The sequence below is a fragment of the Cnephaeus nilssonii genome (assembly GCF_951640355.1).
Source record: "Cnephaeus nilssonii genome assembly, chromosome: 2".
Lineage (NCBI taxonomy): Eukaryota > Metazoa > Chordata > Mammalia > Chiroptera > Vespertilionidae > Cnephaeus > Cnephaeus nilssonii.
This window is the reverse complement of record NC_137073.1, coordinates 55,085,935-55,113,369: the sequence shown is the minus strand read 5'-3', so window position 1 is coordinate 55,113,369 and position 27,435 is coordinate 55,085,935. Positions and strand designations below refer to the sequence as shown.

Here is a 27,435-nt window from a genome sequence, read left to right as displayed (position 1 = left end):
CATTACATCTAATAACAAACTTGGCCTAAAATCGTCTTACAGAAAATAACTCAAACATATGTGGACAAAATTGTCTTCCAGAAAATAACTCAAATGCATATGGATGAAAAGGGTCACATACTAAACCTAACAAGCTCAGGGGAGGCCTGTATGATGGCTTTACAAACTCAGAGATCTAACTTCAGACCACAGAGAATGGTCTGAAATTAAAACTTTTTGACTAGAAACAGTTTATGGTGGGTAGTCATGTCTTGGGCTAGACTCTTTACCTTGATTAAGCCTGTCTATTGTATTTTTTGCATCTAAGATAACATACCTTTGGAATGTCAAGGTAACATCCCTTTTCTGGGCACAACAACCTCACCACAGAACCCCTAATGGTTATTGTTATCATGTTAATTGTTGACTTTTAACTATTCCATTCCCTTTGGTGTAAAAAGCACATGTGTCTATTTAACTTTTTATCCAATCCCACAGGCTCCCCTCCCCTTTGCTTTCTCCCTAATCTCTCACCAATGGATTTCATATAACCCACTTACACCTTCTCTTTTGATAGTAATGTATAAAGCAGGGCGCAGAACTGCCATTTTCTGGAGCATTTCATCAATCCATTAAGGTTTTGTTTCCCAGCAACTATCATCAGTTTGGATTGAATAAACTCATAAAAATTCTCTATGGGTTTGAATGTTTCTTACATTGACAAGCATATATATTTTTTTCCAAAAATGATTGATAACATGATATAGGCCTTTCGACTGGTTTGAAATATATATATATATATATTTGCTAGGCTTTAAATGTGTAAAATATAGGTATATAGGTGGTAAACACTTAGAAAATATTAGTTACTCCCTAAGAACCCAACAACACCGCTAAAAATGACACAAAATGAATATAAAAAACAACACAATTCTTCAATTACAAGGAAAAGATTTTTTTGCACATACATGCAAGCACACACATATATTTTATAATCTAAGCATTCATCATTAAATATAAAATTAAATGACCAGCTATTGTATGAGAAATAATCCTTCAATTCCACCCTCAAGCCTTTTAGCAACACTCTGGAAAGTAGGCAGTTTTTATTTATTGGAGCAAGAATTTCCAAGAGGCTTTCCTAAATTGATTCCTACCCTATTACATATGAATTGGCCCCTACTCCTTAAATTCACTGTTTCTCAATTCCCCGATTCTATATAGTTTTTGAAACCTACTTCAAATGCTCCCTGGTCATCTAGTCTGAAGTATTTCTCCCTCCCCTAATGTTTATAAGCACACCTTTTATATTTTTCTTAAAGCAAGCATCACTTGCTATCATCTAATGTTATAGGACAGGAAGAAGCTAGGGAAATTCCAGGATAAGCGAAATAGGGAAACTCAGACAGATACACAGCAGTTTGCGGCCACCTAGTAAACTCTATCTTCCCTAAACCAAGGAAACTTCCATTTGACTGAGTAATCCCACTTCTAGGAATATATATCCCAAGAAAACAGAAACACTAATCAGAAAGGATATATGCACTCCTATGTTCATAGCAACACAATCTACAATAGCTAAGATTTGGAAACAGCCTAAGTACTCATCAGCAGATGAGTGGATTAGAAAACTCTGGTATATCTACACAATGGAATACTATGCTGCTGTAGAAAAGAAGGAATTCTTACCATTTGCAACAGCGTGGATGAAACTGGAAAGCATTATGCTAAGCAAAATAAGCCAGTTAGAGAAAGATAAATATCACATGATCTCACTCATATGTGGAATATAATGAACAACATAAACTGATGAACAAAAATACAACCAGAGATATAGAAGCATCGAACAGATTGTCCAACCTATGATGGAAGGCAGGTAGTGAGTGGATAAGAGATCAATCAAAGGACTTGTATGCATGCATATGAGCATAACCAATGGACACAGATGGGGGTGGGGGGTGAGGGCATGTGCTGAGGGGTGGGAGTGGCCAGGGAGAGTTCAATGGAGGAAAAAGGAGACTCATGTAATTCTTTAAACAATAAAGAATTTAATTTTTTTTTAAAAGAGTAAATGATTTGTACTTCTCCCCAACCAGAGGGTAAATAGCTCAAATCACTCTACTCGGGGAGACAGATAACAGAAATCCAATTATGATATTTGCCAGCCACACCAAAGGACAGAGAAATTAAGAGAATACTAGTAAATCTCATTTTGGTATATCAGCATAAAGCTGATGAATATTCTATTGACCCACCTCTAATATCTCCCCTAAATGCCCAGCCTTTAAAACTCCCTAAATGGAAGGTCCCAGCACACACTCCCTCTGGGGAGCATGTCCCTGCCATTCCCTTCCTTTTCTCCTTCCTCCACAAGCACTTATCTCCTAAGCTCCAAGGGATATGGTGATATTTGCAACCAGGGGGGCAATGGGCAGTGGTAGCTCATCTGGGCTAACTCCCTGAACCTGTCTCTAAGGCCCCCCCCCCCTGTTTTTTTTACTTCCCAGTGAGCCCATGCAGCCCAGCGTAGGCTCTCCTGCTGCTTTTTCTATGCCCTTAGTGTGTTTTTGCTATGGTCAATAAATTCTTGCTTACTTTTTTACACTTTGTCTCTTGATTGAAATCTTCCCTTCAAGAACACAAAAACTGAGGTCTTGCCAGTAACACTATTACTAGTAACTGTATTTACATAATTCCTTCCCTACTGAACTCTGACTTCTTTTATACAATAGCATTTTATTCTCTAAAAGCTGCATTTTAATTTTGCTATTTCCTGACTCAATATTTTACATCCATGTGGTATAATTAAGATTTTTCAGAACATGAAAAGCAATCAGACATCCTCTGTGCTCAGCTAAGGATGATGTGTGATGTTAGTTATCCACCTTCACCACAAAAGTGGCAATTATAGCTATGTCTGTTCTTCTTTCTCTATTGTGGAAGAAGGCAGCCCCAGAAAGCTAGAAGTGACAGTGAAAGGATGATAGCAGTTTGGGTATACCTGTAGTCCTAAAAATTCTTGATAGGATCACCTTTTCCACAGGTTAAAGGACTGAGAGTTAATTCCGTTTTACAATCACAGGCTCTTAAACGAACCACAGCTTTTCAAGCTAGGAGCAGTATTTTTTCTTGCTCACAGATACTCTCTGCACAAAGTTTCAAACACTCAGACCAGAAGCACTATCTATGCCTCATTACCATTTAAATAGACTGATCAATGAAAATTAGCATGTGATTTGAATTACAACACCACCTCCTGCTTTTTTAGAGCCTGGATCCTCAGAGCCTCCTTAAATAGCTGCTACATTTTGCTGTGAGGATTCCTCCTTCCCTTCAGTCTGAAAACAGTTGTTTGCCTGTGCTTTATAGCAAGAACTTTAATGGAGTGATTGATCCCTGGCTCTGCCTATTCTTCATCTGCATCCACTATAACCTAGTGTCCTGTTAAAACACCAAATATGTAATAGCAGCCACCTCATACAATGAATATTTTGATCTAATACCATCCTTAGTTGTAAGTCTATAATCTCATTACACCAATTTAACCCATCAATAATGTTATCAATGTGGATCATTGGACCCACTATGCTGGGCAGGGATTCAAGGACAATGATGGCTACTAGTCACCATAAGAAGCTTAGACAAAAAGAAATAGAAAACATAAAAATTAAAAAATATGTATATATAAGCTATTGAATTCACCAAGTATACATCTTGCCTGCCTTATCTATGTCATAAAACTTTATGAAAATTAATTATGAGATGATGTGTGGAAGAGCTTTATATATATTACTATGTCATACAAATATACAGCTTTATGGATTTTAATCCAAATATATAGATATAGTGATATGACCTAATTAAATATCTTGGTAGGATTATTTTATAATCTGCCCCACTTTATTATTGTTACTTATATAAAACATATTTTCCTGTTTTATAGTTAAGATAGTAAAGAAGCACTGCCTTGGATCCGGTTGTGATTTCTGGTCACTGGTACGAACATAAGCAGTTTCCAGCTGAGACCTCACAGATTATCTATATTATAAAAAGCCAGTGGTCATAAAGCCATAACGCTGTAACGACCAAACAACCGGTCACCAGGAGGTGCATTGATGGGTCCCGTGGCGGCGGGTGGGACTATGGGTCCTGCCAAGTGGCAGGACCCATAGTCCCTGGGTCTCTCGCGATTTCACATGTTTAAAAATAAAATGATATAACATTTTCTCCCACACACTAACCAGTATTCTATTGATCCTCAAGTAACTTTCCAACTCTAAGAATTCATAATTTTTATTTAGTTGAAAAAAAGTTATAGTATTATACAGTAGTACACAATTATCTACAATTTGGCACTTAAACTATTTCTTTATCTGTATACCAATGTTGCATTTTTGGTTCAATCGCATTGATTTTAAAAGTGCAATTCTTGCTAAATATTCTTTCTTCCTCAAATATTTCTAGTCTTCTTTAAGACATAGACTTTAAATTTCTCATTTGTTACTGTATCTTCAATAGGATCATAGTTCCTTGATCACCATTAGCATTAAATATGTGTTGAATGAATGAACATTCATGGCCCCAAGTGTTAAATTGAGTGGCTTATTTGAACTTCATTAGCTACATAGGTTACCCAAAATAAACATAATTAGGATGTAAAATCTGAAATTGTTTTAAAAATACACCCTCAGTGAAAGTTCAGTAGCCTGCTTTCCCATTCAGGTTACTACCTGTAAATAACTCCTATATAGAAACAAACAAATGCATAAAAATAGCATGGTCTGGAAACATACTACAGAGGATTTTAATGATGCCCCAAACCAGTATAATGCTATGTACAGCCACTTTTAATAATAATGGCCCATTGAAATCCATAAATCTCTTATTTAGAAATGTATAGGCTAAGAGCCTTGTCCTTAAGTATATCTCTATAGGAACATTTTAAAACCTTTTTATTTGGAAATAATTATAAACTCATAGGAAGTATATGGGATATAATATAAAACCATTTTTTCCTCACAAATACTTTAAGAAAACAGTGTATCATTATTTAGCCTCTGTAATGATGCCATATTTCCAAAGAGTTGAGGTAAATTTATAGGATCATTCAAGGAGGCAAGAAAACAGGAACAACAAAAACAACAACAAGAAATTAGGAAAATCCCTTTATATCTTACTATTGAAACTTGTTTTGTTTTGGGTATATAGCCAGTGTATTTAGCTAATAAGTGTATGAGGCGCTTTTCTAACTTTATTCATTATTTTCTGTATACTTCAAATTGAATTATTTACTATTTTCTGCCATGATTCCATGGTCAGACTAAAAGTATTTTTTTTTCTTCAGAATTCCCTGTGCATTCTATCTAATCTGTTAAAAAATAAATTAAGTAATCTTAAATATTTCAAGATTATATTTGAGCAAAAACTTATTTGAATTGGGAAGTGCGAAACTGTAAGTGGTTAGCATGCTCCCCCAACAGGAGCTGGAGAAAAGACTTATTGAAAAAAGGTTCAAGCAAAGCAAAGAAATTATTAATTGACTAAAGCTTAAAGTAGTTAGCTATTTGTGATTGGGTGTCCTTAGGTTTTGATTTTGTAACCTTGAGGCATTTAAAGGCTTAAATTTGGTTTGCTTACATAGGCCACCATGGCATAAGAATTACCTCAGTCTAATGCCCTCCTTGTTTAATTTAACTTAACAAACCGTAGAAAGCAAATTTAAGCATAATACACTCAAATATGGCTTTCTCTAATCCCATCAGCTAGATGAATTTTCTTAGTGGTCTGAAACCCTCATTTCATGAATGTATATTCTTTTTGGAACTCGGGTCACTTTTATCTCATTGTAGGACTCATAGATAAATATTATTATCTTTCCTTTTTGAGCATCAAATCCTTGGAAGAAGGCTGAATCAGTTAGTCACCTTTATATTTCACAACTTCTAGTTGACAATTAGCGTTATTGAAAAAGTTTAAATGAATTTAATTTTATGTACAAAAATATGTAACTTTGTTTTCTAACCTTGATGCTAACCACTCAAAACGTGTAAGAAAAGCTGTGCAAGTAGCAGCAGCTGCAACCGCCTGAGGAGCAGCTGCTGCCCGCAACCATGTGAAAAGCTGCACGAGCACCCACAATGATGAAACGAAGGTATGCAATATGTCAGAAAAAATATTCAGAATAAGGGTCATACAGTTCTTAAACCGGATGGATGAGAAAATCAACAACATATACTATGCAAAAATCAAGAGGAAATAAAGAGTGATATAGCTACAATAATAAAAAAAAATCAACTATGGAAGCTTTCAACAATAGACCAGGAGAAGCAGACGACCGAATTAGAGAATTCAAAGACAGGGAAGCAAAACACACCCAATCTGAACTGCAATTGGAGAAAAAAAATCAAAAGACAGGAGGAGAGCCTAAGGGAGTTTTGGGATAATATGAAACGAAGCAAAATGCATATGATAGAGGTGCCAGAATGACAAGAAGATGAGCAATGATTAGAAAACCTATTTGAAGAAATGTCAGAAAACTACCCTGATTAAGGGAAGAAAAAAGTCACATAAGCAAAAAGAGTCCCAAACAAGATGAACCCAAAAGACCCACACCAAGACACATCATAATTACAATGGCAAATGTTAATGAGAAACAGAGAATCTGAAAGGCTGTAAGAGAGAGACAGAAAGTTACCTACACAGGATCTCCCATTAGATTATCAAATGATTTCTCAAGAGAAAAACATCAGGCCAGAAAGGAATGGAAGGAAGTATACAAAGTGATGCAAAGCAAGGGACTGAATCCAAGAATACGCTATCCAGCAAGGCTATCATTCAAAATTGAAGGGGAAATCAGGAGCTTCACAGACCAAAAAAAAAGGCTAAGGTAGTTTATCACTACCAAGCCAGCAATGCAAGAAATGCTAAAGGGACTATTATAAAAAAAAAAAAGGGGGGGGGGGAAGGAGAAGAAGGAACACAGGCACAAAAAATAAAAAATAACTATAAACAAGTACCTATCAATAATAAATTTAAACATCAATGACTAAATGCTCCAATCAAAAGACATTGAGTGGCTGAATAGATAAGAAAAAAATGACCCATATAAATGCTGTCTACAAGAGACCCTCCCTCAGAACAAGAGACTCACATAGACAGAAAGTGAAGGGATGGAAAAATATCTTTCAGGAAAATGGAAATGAAAAAAAATCTAGGGTAGCAATACTTATATCTGACAGAATAGACCTCAGAGTGATGGCCATAACAAGAGATAAGGCCACTTCATAATACTAAAGGGATCGAAACAGCAAGAGGATATAACCCTGGTAAACATATATGCACCCAATACAGGAGCACCCAAATACATTAAAAAACTTCTGGAAGATATCAAGGGAGATGAAGAGAAATATGATCACAGTAGGAGACTTTTATACCACATTAGCATCACTGGATAAATCCTCTAGACAAAAAATCAGCAAAGAAACAGCAATCTTAAATGACTCACTAGATCAGATGGACTTAATTGACACCTCCAGAACTTTTCATCCCAAAGCTACAGAATATACATTCTTCTCAAGTGAAGATGGAACATTTTCAAAGATAGAGCACATATTGGGTCACAGGCAAAGTCTCTCCAAATTTAAGAAGATTGAAATCATATGAAGCATATTCTCAGACCACAATGGCATAATATTATAAATCAATTACAATAAAAACAATCAAAATAATTCAAACACTTTGAGGCTGAATAGCATAATATTAAACAATGATTGGGTTACCAAAGAGATCAAAGAAGAAATTAAAAACATCCTGAAAATGAATTACAATGAAAACACAACAATCCAAAACCTATGGTACACAGTGAAAGCAGTCCTAAGAGGGAAGTTCGTAGCATTACAGGCCTACCTCAAAAAATTAGAAGAACTGGTAATAAATTATCTAATTTTACAACGTAAAGAATTAGAAAGAGAGCAACAAGAAAAGCCCAGATGAGCAGAAGGAAGGAAATAATAATCAGAGCAAAAATAAATGACATAGAGAACCAAAAAACAATACAAAAGATCAATGAAACCAAGAGGTAATTCTTTGAAAGGATAAACAAGAATGATGAACCTTTAGCCACGCTCACCAAAAAGCAAAGAGAGAGGACCCAAATAAACAAAATAAGAAATGAAAGAGGCAAAATAGCAAGACACCACAAAAATACAAAGGATTGTAAAAAAAATACTATGAACAACTCCATTCCAACAAACTAAACAACCTAGAGGTAATGGACACATTCCTAGAAAAATACATCCTTCCAAAACTCAATCAAGAAGAATCAAGAAAATCTCAACAGGCTGATAACTAAGGAGGAAATTGAAGCAATCATCAAAAAACTTCCATCAAACAAAAGCCTGGGGCCAGATGGCTTCACAGGGGAATTTTACCAAACATTCAAAGAAGAACTAAAACCTGTCTTTCTTAGACTATTCCAAAAAATTCAAGAGGAAGGCACACTTCCAAGCTCTTTCTATGAAGCCAGCATTACCCTATCCCCCAAACCAGATAAAGACACTACCAAGAAAGAGAATTACAGGGCAATAACCCTGATGAATATAGATGCTAAAATCCTCAACATAATTCTAGCAAATTGGATCCAGCATCACATTAGAAAGAACATACACCATGTCCAAGTGGGATTTATTCCAGGGATGCAAGGCTGGTACAATATCCGCAAATCAATAAATGTGATACATCACATAAACAAATTGAGAGACAAAAATCACATAATCATGTCAATTGATGCAGAAAAGGCATTTGACAAAATCCAACACCCTTTCCTGATAAAAACTCTCAGCAAAGTGGGAATAGAGGGATCATACCTAAACATAATAAAAGCCTTATAACAAACCTACACCCAACATCATACTCAATGGGAAAAAACTAAAACCATTTCCCCTAAGAACAAATACAAGACAGGGATGCCTCACTTTCACCATTCCTGTTCGACATAATACTGGAAGTGCTAGCCATAGAGATCAGACAAGAAAAAGATATAAAAGGCATCCAAATTGGAAAAGAAGAAGTAAAATTGTCATTATTCAAAGATGTCATGATATTGTACGTAGAAAACCCTAAAGACTCCATCAAAAACTACTAGAATTAATAAATGTATTTGGCAATGTAGAAGGATACAAAATTAACACCCAGAAATCGATGGCTTTTTTATACACCAATAATGAAGTCACAGAAAGAGAAACTAAAAAAACAATCCCATTTACCATTGCAACAAAAAAAATTAGGATACCTAGGTATAAATTTAACCAAGGAGGTAAAGGACCTATACACAGAAAATTATAGGATGTTGAAAAAAGAGATAAAGGAAGACATAAACAAATGGAAGAATATAACGTTTTCATGGATTGGTAGAACCAACATCATTAAAATGTCCGTACTACCCAAAGCAATCTATAGCTTCAATGCAATCCCCATTAAAATACCAATGGAATACTTCAAAGAACTAGAACAAACTCTCCAAAAATTACTGTGGATTAAAAAAAAGACCCCAAATAGCTGCAGCAATCTTGAGAAAGAAGAACAAAGTTAAAAGGGATCACAATACCAGATATCAAGCTATATTACAAAGCCACTGTTCTCAAAATTGCCTGGTATGGCACAAGAACAAACATATAAATCAATGAAACAGAACAGAGAACCCAGAAATTGACCCCAGCCATTATGCTCAATTAATATTTGATAAAGGAGACAGCATACAATGGAGTCTCTTTAATAAATGGTGTTGGGAAAAATTGGACAGATTCGTGCAAAAAATGAAACTATACCACCAACTTACACCATTCACAAAAATAATCTCAAATGGATAAAGGACTGAAACTTAAGACAGGAAACCATAAAAGTCTTAGAAGAAGCCATAGACAGCAAAAATGCAGACATTTGTCATAGCAATATCTTTACCAATACATCTCCTAGGGCAATAGAAACTAAGGAGAAAATAAACAAATGGGACAAAAATAAAAAGCTTCTGCACAGCAAAAGAAACCATCAACATAAAAACAAGAAAGCCCACTGCATGGGAGAACATATTTGCCAATGTTATCTCCCATAAGAGTTTAATCTCCAAAATTTATAAGGAACTCATACAACTTAACAAAAGGGAGATAAACAATCCAATAATAAAAAAAGGGCAAAGCACCTAAATAGACACTTTTTAAAAGAGGACATACAGAAGACCAAGAAACATATGAAAACATGCTCAAAGTCACTAATTATCCGAGAGATGCAAATCAAAACAACAATGAGGTACCACCTCACACCTGTCAGAATGGCTATCATCCACAAATCAACAAATGACAAGTGCTGGAAAGGATGCTGAGAAAAAGGAACCCTCGTGCACTGCTGATGGGAATGCAGACTGGTGCAACCACTGTGGAAAACAGTATGGCGTTTCCTCAAATATTTAAAAATGGAACTTCCATTTGACCGAGTAATCCCACTTCTAGGAATATATATCCCAAGAAAACAGAAACACCAATCAGAAAGGATATATGCACCCCTATGTTCATAGCAGCACAATTTACAATTGCTAAGATTTGGAAACAGCCTAAGTACTCATCAGCAGATGAGTGGATTAGAAAACTGTGGTTCATCTACACAATGGAATACTACACTGCTGTAAAAAAGAAGGAATTCTTACCATTTGCAACGGCATGGACAGAACTGGAGAGCATTATGCTAAGCAAAATAATCCAGACAGAGAAAGAAAAATATAACATGATCTCACTCATTTGTGGAATATAATGAACAACATAAACTGATGATCAAAAATAGAACCAGTCATAGAAGCATTGAACAGACTGTCCAACCTATGATGGAAGGCAGGGGGTAAAGGGGTAAGAGATCAACCAAAGGACTTGTATGCATGCATATGAGCATAACCAATGGTCACAGACAGTGTGTATGGGGGGGCATCTAGGGAGAGGTCAATGGGGGGGGGGGCGAGGAGACTTATGTAATACTTTAAACAATAAAACATTTAAATAGAAAAAAAAAACATGTGAGAGAAGGAGATTGAGAAAGAGGTTTCTATACCGCTGATTTACTCAATTTAAATACTTCATCATGCGTTGTCCTGCAAATAAAATTCATGCCAACAGGTTCCGTTTTAAATTTATAGAAATAAATATATATATATATATATATATATATATATATATATATATATATATATATATTCAGAATGGTAAAGTTATTCTTTTTAGAAATAACACTTAAAGTAAAGTCATTTATTATGGATACTAGAGGCCCGGTGCATGAAATTTGTGCATGGAGTGTGTGGGTGGGTGGGGGGTGCCTTGAACTACTGGCTTATAACCATTCACCTGCCTGCCTGCCTGATGCCCCTAACTGCTCTCCCCTGCCAGCCTTATGCCCCTGCCTAACTGCTCCCCCCTGCAGGCCTGATCCCCCTAACTGCCTATCTGCTCTCCCCTTCTGCCCTTATTCCCCTATCTGCCTATTTGAGCTCCCCTCCTGGCCTAATTACCCTAAGTGCCTATCTGTGTTCCCCTCCTGGGCCTGATACCCCTAACTGCCTATCTGCTCTCCCCTCCAGGCCTGATTGCCCTAACTGCCTATCTGCTCTCCCCTCCTTGCCTGATCCCCCTAATTGCCTATCTGCTCTCCCCTCCTGGCTTGATCCCCCTAACTGCCTATCTGGTCTAAGCTGCCAGACTGATCCCCCTAACTGCCTATCTGCACTCCCGTCCTGGCCTGATCCCCCTAACTGCCTATCTGCACTCCCCTCCTGGCCTGATTCCCCTAACTGCCTATCTGTACTCCCCTACTGTCCTGATCCTCCTAACTGCCTATCTGCTCTCCCTTCCTCTGAGTGCCCTTTGGACTCCCGGAACAGGCATGCTGAGAGCTTTCCGCTGCGGCCCTGCCCCCGTCCTGATTGGTCGTTACGTGACAGCATCCCAGCCAATTTGCATATTCATCCATTATTATAGATAACCTGTATTCTGGAACTGCTGAATATAGTGCTTAGCTAGAGTTCTAACCCAATTTATTTCTTTACCAGCAATTATTCTGGAAGTAGCAGAGTATCTGGGGACTCATTGTCTGAACCCCAAATAAAATGTGTTACTTTTTTTACCCAATCCTAAAACACAGTCACTATTTTCTTTTTTAATTAGCATTTGTTATTATTCCTATATATTTTTATATTACATAGGAAAATTTTGTAGTAAATTTTTAACTAATTATATTAAATAAATTATTAATTTAAAAGGTTGTGAAAAATTACCACCCATGGTGAATAGAAGAAAATTCAGGGACAAATTGATGTAGCCAAAGTGTTATTATTTTTTTCTTTTCTAAAATATGAACCATTTTTAGCTATTTGTAGCTGAAATATAAAAAGGGTAATATTTGTTACTTATTAAGCTCAAAGTATGATTAGAGCTCTGTGGTTTGTTGATTTTTTTTTAGGAAAGTGGTTTTTCTGGGAGGTTTAATACCAATATAAATCTGTTGTTCTATTGTGAGTGTATGATATTGTGTTCCCAGAATTATTCTATTGATTTATCAGTGAGAATGTAAGTCAATTTGTGCAGACTGCAGTATATTTTAGAGATAGGTTGTGATGTATTTATTTAAAGCTAATATTAACTTTGAAATTACTAGGAGGGATGGAAGAATATGAGGAACTGAGTAAAAACTAACCAAGACAGTTATATTAATAAAAATAAATCTCTTATTTACAAATTTTACCAAAGGAAATTGACCTATGGACATTTTTTCTTCATTAGTATCTTTTTTTAATAGATGTTTTTATTGACTTTAAAGGGAGAGGAATGGATAGAGAGAGAAAAAAAAACATGATCATCTCCCTCCTGCATACCCCCTACTGGGCATCGAGCCAGCAACCTGGGTATGTGCCCTGATCCCAGGAAAGGAGACCTCTTGGTGCGTGGGACCACGTTCAACCAACTGAGCCACTCCAGCCGGGCTCCATAAGTACCTTGAAGTCATTATTACTGAGCCAGTGATTTACACCATGATGTATTCAGCATTTTATGGTTGATAATACAAGGCTTAACCTTAAATTTTAAATATACTTTAGAAAATTAACTATATGTCTATTCAATTACCCAAATTTTCTTTCTAAAAGTAACAAATATTCAGCTATTTCTAAATTTAATATTTCATCTTTATTTTTCACACAACATAGTATATAGTGTGTTGCCATTGAAGGTCAACATTTCAATGAAAGCTTCAATCAAACAAGGTCCTTCAGATCCAAATGGAAGCAGCTTTAATATGTGTGTAATTCTAGAAAAGACATCTTGTATAATATTGAGTAAAGTGGTATTTTTTAAGACTTTCTTTTTATAAAAGTTTAAAGTTCACAACAAAATTGAGGGGGGTGTACAGAGATTTTCCTATAACCACATATGCATAGCCTCCTATGTTACCAACTTTCCTTACCAGAGTGGGACAGAATTGACAAGTCTACATTGACACATCCTGGTCAACAAAAGTCCAAGGCTAACATCAAGGTTAATTCTTGGTGTTGTACATTCTATGGATTTAGACATATGTATAAAGACATGTATCTATCATTATAGTATCATACAGAATACTTCCACTGCTCTAAAAATTCTGTGCACCGCCTATTAACCCCCTTGCCCCAATCCTTGACAATCTTTTTACCGTCTTTTTAGTTTTGCCTTTTCCAGAATGTCGTATAGTCAAAATCATATAGTATGTACACTTTTCAGATTGGCTTATTTCATTTAGTAATACGTATGTATTGAAGATTCCTTCCTGTCTTTTCATGGCATGACAGCTTATTTCTTTTCAGTGCTGAATAAAATTCCACTTATCAGTGTACCACAGTTTATTTGTTCACTCACTACTGAAGATCATCTTGGTTTCTTGCAAGTTTGGGCAATTATGAATAAAACTGCTATAAACATCTGTGTGCAGGTTGTTATGTGGACATGCTTTCAACTCTTTTGAGAAAATACCAAGGGATATGATTGTTGGTTCATGTGGTAGTGGATGTTTAGTTTTTAAGAAACCTCCAAACTCTTCTCCAAAGTGCTATGCCAGCAATGATTTCACCTTTCTACCAGCAATGATTGTTATTGTTCCACAGCCTTACCAGCACTTCTTAGTGTCAAGGTTCTGAATTTTGGCCATTCTTACAGTCTGTAGTGGTATCTCATTGTTGTTTTAATTTGCATTTCCCTGATGACATGTGATGTGGAACAACTCATATTCTGATTTGCCATCTGTATATCTTCTTTAAGTGATGAGTCGGTCAAGACCTTTGGCTTATTTATAATTGGATTTTTGCTTCCTTACCAGTGGGTTTTAAGAGTTCTTTGTATATTTTGGATAATGGTCCTTTATCCTATGTGTCGTTTGCAATATTTTCTTCCAGTCTGTGTCTTGCTTTCTCATTTTCTTGACAGTGTCTTTTGCAGAACAGACGTTTTAAAATCCAGTTTATCCATTTTTTATGGATTCTGCTCTTGGTACTGTTTCTAAAAAGTCATCATCAGACCCAACATCAACTAGGTTTTCTCCTATGTTATCTTCTAGCAATTTTATAGTTTTCTATTTTACTTGTATGTCTTTGACCCATATTGAATTAATTTTAGTGAAGTGTGTGTGGTGTGTGTCTACATTCATTTTTTTACATGTGGATATGTTCCAGCTCTATTTACTAAAAAGTTTCACCAAAAACAGTATCGTGCAGAATAACATCACCACCCTAAAATCCCCTGTGCTTCACCTATTTAATCATCTACCCCTCCATGTGATAACTGGTCAACCACTGGTTGTTTTACCATCTATTTAGTTTTGCCTTTTCCAGAATGTCATATAACTGAAATGTTGTAGGATGTAGTCATTTCTGATAGACTCCTTCACATAATTATATGTATTTAATATTCTTTCATGTCTTTTCCTGACTTGCTCATTTTTTAAAATTGCTGAATAATATGCCATTGCATAGCTATACCACAGTTTGTTTATTCATTTACTTATGGATAGGTATCTTGGTTGCTTCCAGTTTTTACAGATTATGTATAAAGTTGATCTAACATTTGTGTGCAGGTTTTTATGTGCATGTATTAGTCATACATTCTTTTGCCATCAAACAGAATATGGAAATTGAATTGTATTCCTAATTATTAAAGATACTTTAGAGAGCATGTGTAGGCAGTACTTCAAATACTGTGCTATTTTTTGCACAAATATAAAATCTATACTGCATATTTCAAACAGACTGTATATACAGAAAATAATAAAGTTTACAGATGAAAAATGATTCCTCTTTCATAATCATTTTTATATAAAATTTACCAATTTTATTTGTTCTCAAATGTTTTTGAATGCCATCTTAGTAAGAGCTATTCTTTTAAATTTCCTGGGAATCAGAATCAGATGTGATTGAATTTTTCATGATGGACTCAAGGAAAATGATTGGGTCAACCTTGTCTTTTAGGGCTGCCAGCATCAAATATATGACATTATTATAACCAAGGTCTACAAAAAATAAAGCAACAGACTTGAGAAAAATGAAGGGAGCCTGTGAAAGTTACTGTACGATTTGTTCGCTGGGAAGAGGTGGGGAAATGATCACTGACCTCTAAGTAACAGAGAATGGAACTCATCTTTCACTTCTGAATGAGCTACTTGCTGTAATTGATGGCAACTCGTGAAATGGCTCCGATCATTAGGACTCCAGTGGCTGGATTAGAAGAAAATGAAGGATGCAGATGGCTGTAGTAAAGCACGGAAAATGCATTTCTTCCTGGTGACATATAACTGATCATTTTGCAAGAATGTGCCTCACTGAAAGTGTTTCAGCTATGTAGTTCTCAGGGAAAATGAAGAGTAATGTGAAAATTGGACAAGATGAAACTAGCTGTTTCATTCCAGATATTGACTACATAAGTCACTTTCAATAAATCAGCTGCTTATTGTACCTAAGACAGCAGTTTGTTAATATTATGAAGGTGCTACAAAATGTTCTCTTTGGTTAGGCAGTCTTTGAGCATCACATGATAAATAAGAAGTTTTATTTAAAATTGTGTTTCTATTTGTTTTTCATTATCAATACTTTAACTAATAGGCATGCTTATTTTGAAATAGCTTTGATGATCTATAATAATGAAGGGTCAGGAAACTTTTTCTGTAATGGACAAGATATTACATATTTCAGACCTTTGTGGGCCATATAATAGCTACTGAACTCCACCATTATAAGGAGAAGGTATCCATGGATAATAATAAAAGAATGAGTAGATTCCAATAAAACTTTATTTATAAAAGCAAAGCATAGCTGGATGTGGTCTTCAAGCTTTAACCTTTTGCACTCGGATGTCGACTGTGACGACATGGTTAGCATTAAAATAAAGGAATCGAGAAAAAAGCAAGCGAGTGCAAAGGGTTAATTTGTGGATCTTTAATCTAATATATCAATTTAGCATACCAGATATGTTATGAATATGAACAATTAAAAAGGTTAACAGCTTGCTACAATAAAATAAATTAAATGGTAAGTTAAATACTTTAGTCTTCTATGGGAAATGGGGATATGAGTATTTATATGATTTAAATAAATATAGAATACTGATTTAAATCATTTGCATTTTTCAGAAAATTAGGAGAAAAAATCACTTTATAATAACTATCATGCACATGGAAATAGTGGATATTTTTATTAGATACTTTTCAGTGCTATTGCACCATTATTTTTGGCTTCTAGACTGCTACACAATAATGTTAAATCACTTACTGAAAATCTTTTACAAATACAAGTAATTTTTAAGTCTCAGTGGTTTACTATAAAACTAAACAGGGAGTTTTCATATTTTATCAAAACACTTTTAATAATGAATAATTTTAAATATTCAAGAGATTTTATAAAAAACTGATATAACTAAGTCTCATGGAGTCATCACTTCAGCTTCTCTTTTAAGTACTGTGACTGTTTTTCAAACTTAAAAAGAATACAGTACTCTTTAACTGAATGGACTCATCAGGACCAGGGCTTTGGGATCATTTTAAATTTTCAGTATTTAGGAACACTTGTCTTGGTGCAATTATTCCTCCCAATACAACTGAATCATTTATCTGATGTGGGGCAGAAAGTAAAATTATTATCCTGTAGCCTGACACTTATTCAGCATTCCTAGAGACAATTAGAACTTGAAAATCTATTTGGTCAAGATATTCTGGGTAATTAGTAATTACTTCACTGAAGACTTCTACCTTAGGCTTACTTATTCAGAACTACAGAACTAAGGACCTACATTACCTTGATTTCCAACTCAATTTCTGTTCTATTTTTTTCCTCTATGACAAACCTGTAAAATACAAGCTACTTCAATAATTTTTTAAACTTAGAAGAGATTCTATGTATTCATACCCAGTAAAGAAGATTTCTCTAAGAGTGAGTATTGGTCATTTTAGTTTTCTTAGATGTTGACTTGTAACCTCCATACGACCCTGCCATCCCTTTCAACATTCTACTCCGAAGAGGTGCTCCTCCGGATTTATCAAATTCAAGGATATTTGGGAACTCCCTCATTCTGGGGATTCATTCTCTTGAAAGTTCTTCAGTTTTTCCCCAGGGCTGAGGTGATAATCATAAACTGACTTTTGTTTTGATTATATATTTCCTTATCTTTTAGGAATCTTTTGTTCCATTCAGTTAAAAAGAAAAGAGCTGAGTTTTCCACTGGCAAGTGAAGGAAAAAGGTAAGGCATTTTCAAGCTAGAAAACTTTTCTTGGGCCAAAAGGTTAAAACATTTTCTCAAGAAGCTTGCTAGAAACCTATAAAATGCTATTTTAAAGTAATTATGAAGTACCAGTTCACAAAAAAGCAATCATAAATACTGTTTTGGAAAACATTAAGAATAAAAGTCTGGCTTTAATCTGTTTTTAATATTAGAAACTTCTATTAACCATCGGTTACTTTCCAAGAAGGGCATTTAACTACTCATATGGTTTCAAAGTAAATACACCATAATTTAATCTCTTAAAATCATTATTGAATCGGAACTTTAAAAACATTTTTATTTTTGTAGAACAGGCAGCAATTTGTGAATAAATTACCTTGTACAATTTTTCTAAGAGCACAAAAATGACTTGAGTGTTGTAGGTTAGCTAGACTATCAAAAACTTCTTAAGCACATACTGTCCCTAATAATCCCAAATGTATATTGTACAAATACCAGCCATCTACTTTCTGCCTTTGTAGACCACAGAGCACTACTGTTAAAAGTACAATAACTAGTAATAAAAAAATGCCTGCAAAATGCAGTTATTTTTTTCACAAAACTTTATACATTGATTGTAGAAAAGACACAGAGTAAGAACACCATAAACATTAGATGCCATTATTAATGTTGCTTAGTATAACAAATTTAATTGTAAAAGAGGATAGAACCAAGTCCCTTAGGAACCTGAAAATCATGTAGCGTGCATTTTACCTACATATATAGGGATTTCCCTTTGTCTATAACTAATTATATGAACTTCTATGGGGTCATGCCTATGGAATTAAATAGAAGAGTTCATGAGTTTAAAGGGTGGTTAACAGAAACAATAAAATAAAATTTATCTAAAATTATATATATATATATATATAGATAGATATAGATATATATGTGTATATATATATATATAGATCTATCTATCTATATTTATATATATACTAGAGGCCGGTGCATGAAAATTCATGCACTGGAGGGGGTTTCCTCAGCCCGGCCTGCCCCCTTTCACAGTCCAGGAGCCCTCAGGGGCAGGAGGCGACCTGGAAATCAGGGGAAGGTGATGCCCCCATCACACCTCTGCTGCTGCCACTGCCAGCAGTGCCGCCCTTGGTTCGCCCTGGTTACCTGAGACTCGGGCGGCCCTGTGTGGCTGGGCAGCCACCATCTGAGGCTTGCCTGTGCCTTGGGCTGGCCCTGGGTGGCTGGGCAGCCGCCATCTGAGGCTTGCCTACACCTTGGGCATCGTCTGGGCAGCTGCCATCTGAGGCTTGCCTGTGCCTTGGGCTGGCCCTGGGCAGCTGGGGGGCTAGGAAACTGGGCGCCACCATTTTGTGGCTGTGTATACTGCCATCTTTGAGGGCATGACAGTCAATTAGCATATTCCCTCCTTATTGGCTGTGGGTGCCACCATCTTTGTGAGGGTGTGACAGTCAATTAGCATATTCCCTCTTTATTAGATAGGATGTGTGTATACACACACACACACACACAGAGGGTCCTTAGGACAGTGAAGAAAATAAAAGGATTTAGCTATTGATAGGGGCAAGAGTGACTTCCATAAGGGAGCATTCATTAAACTAGTGCTCACAAATTAAATTTAGCCTATCTTATTAGCTAATGTACTACAAATGGTTCTTGCCTCTTAAATGATAAGGGGTGGGGGTAGGCGAAATGTGGAACATAAAAAATATATATAAAATTCAAATTTCAGTGTTCACACATAAAATTTATAATTTTATCAATTAAAAAAAAGTGTAGAAACATTTCTGTCTTTTTACATGTCTTTACTTAATATCCTTAATTTTTCCTCTGGACTTTCCAGGCCTAAAATATTCATTATGTGTACTTTACAAAAAGATAGTTTACTGATTCTGCTCTTGAGCGTATTTTATAGGATCAGGGTTCTTCTGAAACTCCAATTCTCTATCATAAGTTTGTGTCACTCTTCTACTTTGTGAAAATTTAAAGATATGTATTCGCTCTTGCCTGTTTATCTAGAGAAATTTAGGATTATTTTTTAAAAGTAATAGATAAATGTTTCTTTTAAAATTGTGTGCTTTTAAAACCATGATATGTAACATATTAATTTTGAAAGTAAATCTCAGTTTAGAGCTATTAAAGAATATGTTAAAAATAAAATCAAGAACCAAAATATTTGAACCATGATGGAAATATAGTAGAAAAAATTAGGTACATTTATTTTCTTCTATATAACAGAGTTCTCAGTGCCTCGATAATTCTAAATATTGCAACTTCTGGGGGTCATCTAGGCACATAAAATCAAAGCAAAATTGGAGTTGAACTTTTGTGAGAGGAGGATTCTAAAATGTCTCCCAACTCCCTTCCCTTATACATGTCCTGTATAATCCCATCTTCTTTCATGCAAGCCGGACCAGTGAACATGATGAGATTTCACTCTATGATTAGGTCATGCTATGTGACACAGTTAAGAAAGGGAGAATATCTGGGTGGTCCGAGTAATTAATTACTTGAGCCTTTTGCATCTCATTATACAGGTCAGATAAAGAGGAAGTCAGAGATTCAAAGCAACAAGAGGAAGACGTTAGGGGTTGAGAATGGCCTCCAGTCAATAGACAACAAGAAACCGGTGACATCAGTCCTATAATCCCAAGTAACTGAATTTCTGCCAATGACCTGAATGAGCTTTGACGAGAAACCCATGCCTCAAAAGAGATAGCAGCCCTAGCCGACACATTGCATTTAGCCTTGTAAGACCATAAGCAGAACTGCCATGCTGTGCCAAGTTGTTGACATGCAGAAACTGAGAAAGAATACATTTGTGATTATTTAAGCCTCTAAATTTGGTAAATCGTTACATAGAAATAGAAAATGAATACACACCCAATCTATTAAAAAAAAAAAAAGGCATCCTTGCCCTCTTTATGAGTTTCTTGATAAACTTAATGGTCTCTTTCAACTGAATGTCCATTTCTCAGTATGTTTATTGTCCTTCACCTCTATCACTCCTTTCTTACTCTTACATACTGCAGCTATGGCACTTTCACTGCTGGAATCCTTTAAAGTAGTAAGAGGAGCAGGTGAAAGGAAGTATGTTACCAAAACTATGTAAAATGAGTAGAAGATATTTGTCTAATAATTATCTTTGATCCTATGATTATGAGGGAATTTGACATGTTTTCTATTTGGATTCAGGTTTACCACATTGCTAGACTTCCTTGTTTGTTAAATTTTCACTATATTCCCCAATTCTTGATCATATATTATTAACAATATTTAGTCTAATAAATTCCTTCTCATTTTCCACAGAGATCTATTTTTCATGATCAAATATGTATATGTCTGTTTGTTTCAGAAGAAGACATTTCTTTTCTGAAAGAAATCATTTTATTGACTCATCTATTCACTACATGGGGATGGGAGGAGGGAGCCAACATATTATAAGATTGCATTATGTAAATGCAATCTTAATGTAAGGTAGTTAAATGCATAATAGGTTTGTGATGATGGTGAAATAAATTAAGAGTTATATATGAACTTTGCAGAGAAGCTTTAAAAATTGCTGTAGTATTCTCTAGTAGTCTTGTTTATTAAGAGAGAAAAATATTCAGAACTTACACATGGAATTGTCTTCCTTTCCTGCCAATTTGGTGTGACTATTGAATGGCTAGAGATAAATTCCAAAAGATTTTTTTTTGTATGTGTGAATGATGTTTCAAATGTTGGAATATAAAATTTTAGGGTAACTTCACAGAAGCTTATGATACTTTAATTTCCTCTCAATTAGAGGTTGTCTTTCTGTATTTTTTACATCTATTTACTCATCTTTTCATCTTTACTCTGTATTCTCTAGTCAACAAAAGTAGCTTATTTCTACACTTTCGAAGATGTTTCATTCAACTTGAACAGTTTGGTTTTTCATGCCTCCCCCCACCCCACCCCGCCCCGCCATAGTATGAAGGGTTCTCTATAATTATTTTTAAATGCTAACCAATGTGAATTGTGAATCCTCTTTTATATTTCCACAAAATTGCCTAAAAGATTACACCAAATTGTGACTTTCTTAATGAAATTTCTCCATGCTAGGCATTTCAACAAATTATAAACTGTATAGTTTATAATTCTAACACTAGTGTTGCCTATAACAAATGAATAGGTATTGCCTTCTCTACTGCTTCTTTTCTCTTTACAGACCCATGGCTGCAGACCATAGTGTGGGGAAGGCCTGGGGTGGGGCAAGGGATGGATAGAGGACGGCAAAGGAGGGGAAAATGGGGGCCATCTATAATACTGTCAACAATAAAAAAAAAAAAGAACCATGGCTTCCATCCAAGTCTAAATATGTTGCCTGTATGCCAAATGTTTTTAAAGCAAAAAGAAAACTCAGAGATGACCTGATTCAAATTTTCCCACTAGATAGATATAAATACTAAGATTTTATCTGAGTTTAACTCACTTGCCATATAATGTGTATTCTGCATTCTCATTCTGCTGCATGGTTAGTAGCAGGAGAATGGACTGCAGTTCCTGGCTTTAATTTTTTATAGTACTTTGAAAATGTTTTTCAAACACCTTTTTCTGTTCTTTTTTCCTCACCTTGGTGATAACTGCTAGATTGCCTTTATAATATCACTCTACACACTTCCAGGGTGACAAGTCCATATCTGAATACCTGCTCAGTTTATCAATTAATTTACTTAGTTATTCAATAAAAGATACTTTAACTTATGCATCCTCTTTAGAAATAAAATACTAAGGTAGATATCACTAAAATTTCTGTGAAGGCTTTATCATTCCTCTCAGACTCGTGTAATTATTTTATTTCCTACATTACTACAGTATCTTGTCTTACTTTATTTTATATTTATCTTGATTTAATTTTTTTAATTTAAATTACATAGTGATTCTTAATCAATGCCATTGTCTTGTACTACCACAAGGGAAATGCTTAATTCAAGTTATGTTTATTCCTCGAGTGGGCAGACAAGAGGCATCTTCCTAAAGACTGTGTACACTTGGCAGAGCTCCTGGCTTCTAGTTATGTATGCCATTAGGGTTCGTGCACTCTCTTTCACATTACATACAGAGCACACTCATAAATTCCAGAGGATTGGAAACCAATCATTTTTATGGCTACCATTAACACTATATTTTCTGTTAGTTCTCCATTATAGTCATTTGATCAAATTAATGTTGAGAAGCTGATATTCAACACATGAGCTTATAAACTTCCATACATAGAGGTTTCACTACAATGGACAAACTAACAATCATGAAATCATGATGTACATCAAATACATTCTTTTGAAAAACTGTGTTTCCTATCCAATAATCTATTAGTTTAAGGAATTCATGTTTTTTCTATGTAATTGTTCATTAAAGATATACTCATAATAACTCCCATTTTTTGTCTTTTATATAGAATACAGAATAACCCAAAGGACTGAATTACTCAATTGGACATATTGTTTTAATAACACAGAAATGTAGGCTTGACTCCTGACCAACTTACACATAGACATTTACGTGATATTCCATGCTGTTGTTGAGCTAGAATCTTTTGTGAATAAGATATTTTTCTTTGTGTCACCAAATTGATGTAAAATCTGCACTTTAAAAGCAAAATAACCTAGCATAAAATAATGAAATTGTGTATCCCAAACTATTTTTAAAAGTAACCTTCTAGATTTAAACTTGCATCTTTTGGGAAACATAGTGGAGGTTTTTTTATTACTGTGATAGCAATTTTTTTAAAATCCATTAAACTTTCATATGGGTATCAAGATGTCTATTTTCCTAAATAATGCATTAATTAAATATTCTTGTTAAATGTTTTGTCAATCCCTAATGTATCTAAACTCTCTGTCACATGACATTCAAAAAGATGTAGTCAGCACTGACATAAATGATATGAATAAAAGTGATGGAAATATCATTTTGAAATATTCTACTCTTCATTCTGTTTGTATTTAAACACTTGTTAGATGTTAAATATGTTGCAGCTTCTACTCCAGTGAGTGATTTCAAAACAGCATTTCCTTTGCAATACAATTTTTTTTTCTTATTTTCCCAAGTTTTTACTAAATAAAGAGTGGAATATGAGATGAGCTCTGAAAAGGGAAATGAGAAAAGTTTGTCAAAATGGAAACCCTAAAGAGGAAGGAGAAACAAACTTTCAAAGAATGAACAGACACTAAAGGGCTAAAGATATTTTTGGAATTCACAAATATTTCATTAAAAAAAAAAACAGAGAGAAAAAGAAAACTGTAATGACTATTTTCTCTTGCTCACAAATTTTGGCCAAAATTTATTTTAAATGAGGGCAGGAGGGGCGGCATTGTTTGTCTACCAACTATTGGTGAGAAGTCATCAATTAGCCTTTAAACGTATTGATTGTGAGAGTGTGTGAATTTTACTGAAGTGCCTCTGCAAATTATAGTACATTGAAAAATGTTATTTTATTTATTACCCCAATTAGACATTTTAAAGTGAAAGGGGGCCTCCAGGGACATTAAAATAGAACTATGAAAATTTTTGGCAAGGCAATTACTTACCTATACTAAAAAAAATAAATAGTATTTCAATCTTATTAAGGTGAATTGTTCCCATGCTATATTTACTTTTGAAAGAATCATTCTTCTTTAAAAAGTTTATTTTAAAATGTCAATATTGTAATATGCTATGTGAAGGAGGAAGAATTAATTATTATACATTTCCTATCTCACTCTGAAGAAATTTATAGTTATACTGCGTTTGACATATTAGTCTAGAAAGTAACAGTTGTGATGGCAATTTTAATGAGGTATGTTTAATTTACACAAAGTGAAAGGTACATATGTTAAGTGTAAAGTTGCATGAGTACTCAGAATTTCATACACTAATATAACCCAAACATCTGTCTTAAGTACAGAACATTTTCATTAGCAATATCCCTAATGTTACTTCCCATCCCCAAGCAAACACAGTTCTGGTTTCATTTACTGCTAATAGCTTTGCTTGTTCTACAACATCATATAAACTGAATAATATACTATGTACTCTTTTCTGTCTGGCTTTTTTCAATTATCTTGTTTTATTTGATATTCATTCACATGTGTATCTGTAACTTATTCTTCTTTATTGCTGAGAATAATTCCATTGAATTTTTTTTTTAACTATTTTGGTATACACGTGGGTTGTTTCAGTTTTTAGCTACTATGAATAAAGCTTATAACCATTCTTGATTAACTTTTACCTATGTATATTTTCCTAACCCTTCTTGCTCATCCCATCTAATTAGCATGAACATGGTCTGGTAGATATAATGGGTAATATGCTATCCAGACCTTTATTTACTATATTATGACAAAGGGAATGAGAATTATCATAGCTCTGGGCAAAACTACAAATGTATATCTGTGTCATTCCATTTGAAGGTATCTGATTTTCTGACTGATTTAGAAAAGGACACATTTACCGGAGCAATAGATCTATATCGAGTACCTGAGTATACATTAGTCTCCTCTAACCAAGATGCTAAATTAGGCACAGCAGCCTTGATCAGGACTACATTTTGGACCAGTTTGAGGTTATCTTTTAGTCATCATTAACTTGCTCAAATCTTGACAAGAAAATGTTCAGTCTTTTACCACTAAGTACTGTTTTGTATGCATCTTATATTGAGAAAGTTTTCTTCTATTCTAGTTTACTGATGATTTTTTAAAATCAATTGGTGTTAAATGTAATAAATAATTTCCCCCTGCATTGTTTGAGATGTGATTGGGGTGCTTTCTCTTATTAGTATGGATAATTAAATTGATAGAATGTTAAGCCAAATTTTCATTCTGGGGATGAATCTCTCTTAAGACATAATTATTTATCTTTTTATATTTGTTGGATTAAAGTCACTCTTTTATTGAGCTATATTACTTTATGTTTTATGTATTTTTCTAGTACAGTTAGTGTACTTTGTGACTTGCCTAAGAAATCTTTGCCTGTCTGTGAATATCTTCTATGTTTTCTTAAAGAAATTTTATACTTTTACAGAGGCATATATGATCCATTTCAGTTTTATGTACAGTGTGAGGTAACACTAATATTCTTTTTCCTTTTTTTCCTTTTTAGTATTGGCATCTAGTTGCTACTATATTATTTGTTAAAAATTATTTTGATAATTTTTAATTAATATTATTTTTATAATTATATTGAAAATCAATTGATCATGTGTATGTGGGTTTCTGTTTTTTGACAATATCTTCTGTTATTGTCTACATTATATCACATTATGATTTTACAACTTTATAGTAAGACTTTAAAATCAGATAATATAAGACCTCAAACCTTATTTATCTTTTTCAGAATTGTCTAAGCTCCTACATATTCTTTGACTTTTACTATTATCAACTTTAGTAGCAGCTGTTGCTCTCTAAAGCATGCCTCCTAGAATTTTTATTTATTGCATAAGTCTATAGATAAGTTGAGGGGACAATTGACATTTCAGTAATATAATTTCCAAATACTGACTTTCTGGTGTGTTTGGGATTTTTTGTACATTCACTGAATTTTATAGACATATATGATCATGTTATCTGCAAATAAATAGCATTTTGCCATTCACTTTTCATAGTACTTATATTTCTTTTATTTTCATGTTGCAGTACAACATTGAATAGAAATATGCAAGATTATGATAGGCCTGAGACAACAATAAGGTAAAGTGAGGGAAAACTATCTCCCAGATACTTCAAATTCTCCACACTATTCTGTTTCATTCACAAACTTAATTGAAACAAAAATGAGTTACTCAGAAACAGAAATGACCAGCTAAGATCTTCCTGAATTCTTGATTCAGAAAAATTCTGAATAATTATAAAATGCTTTTCAAGTGCCTGCATTTTAAGACAGTTTGTTATACTTTAATAGTTAAGCAGAACAAAAGAGTTATGTCTGAACATGGAATGCTGTCTTAACAAATATCTAACTTTTTGGCAAAGGTTCTAGGGCTAAGAAGCAGATAAAATCAGGAATGATCTTGAGAGACTAAAAATGAAATTATAAAGGTTCTCAAGGAGAGGTTAGCATACACCTAATGAGCCTGCAGAAGATTCTCAGTGAATGATTTAAAAAAATGCAAGGAAAATATTGGAGTTGGTGGAAACATGCAGTAGTGGAAATTTGACAATATTGCCAACTGAAGTAAATGTAAAATTAGAAAACTTGATTTAGTTAAGAATATTTCCAGGCAGAATATCAAAGGTTATACCTGGCCTCTTCTTACTATATATCACAAAACACATGAGTGAGAGATGAGATAAAGAATAAACATTTTAATAAAAAAGAGTCATCTTTTCCTGTATTTAAACATAAAAAAATTCTCAATCCTCATATTTTTAGAAAACACACACAAACACACAAATAACAACAGCAGCGCAAAACATTCTCACACTAATAATTGCTTCAGGGGAAATCTCTAAATTCAGCTTATGCCTGTAAGATACTTTATTAAGACCTTATAAAGATTTAAAGTAGTATATTATAAACCATTTTCCAATAGACAAATGATGTATGAATCTACAGACCCCATATGTTAAACAGGTACTCTTAAGAACCTCAGTGTGTGTTGTCCTCCAGACTCTCACTGAGCCCAAAGTAGAGTTTGTTTGAAGATACTTGTATTGCATGTATGTGTGTGGATTTTTT

The 27,435-nt window shown here is 34.4% G+C and overlaps 1 long non-coding RNA gene across 2 annotated transcripts in view; it reads left to right on the top strand.

The window, feature by feature from the left end:
* LOC307106947 overlaps positions 1 to 23,461 on the top strand; it is a 172,070-nt gene extending 148,609 nt beyond the window's left edge. Inside the window, exons 2-3 of one of the 2 annotated variants that reach the window (XR_013814162.1) lie at positions 17,694 to 17,760; positions 23,180 to 23,461. This is a non-coding gene — a long non-coding RNA (uncharacterized lncRNA). Of the gene's footprint in view, positions 1 to 17,693; positions 17,761 to 20,294; positions 20,613 to 23,179 lie in introns of those variants that run through there. The other variant, XR_013814163.1, reaches the window with a different exon arrangement.
* The last annotated feature ends 3,974 nt before the right edge of the window (positions 23,462 to 27,435 follow it).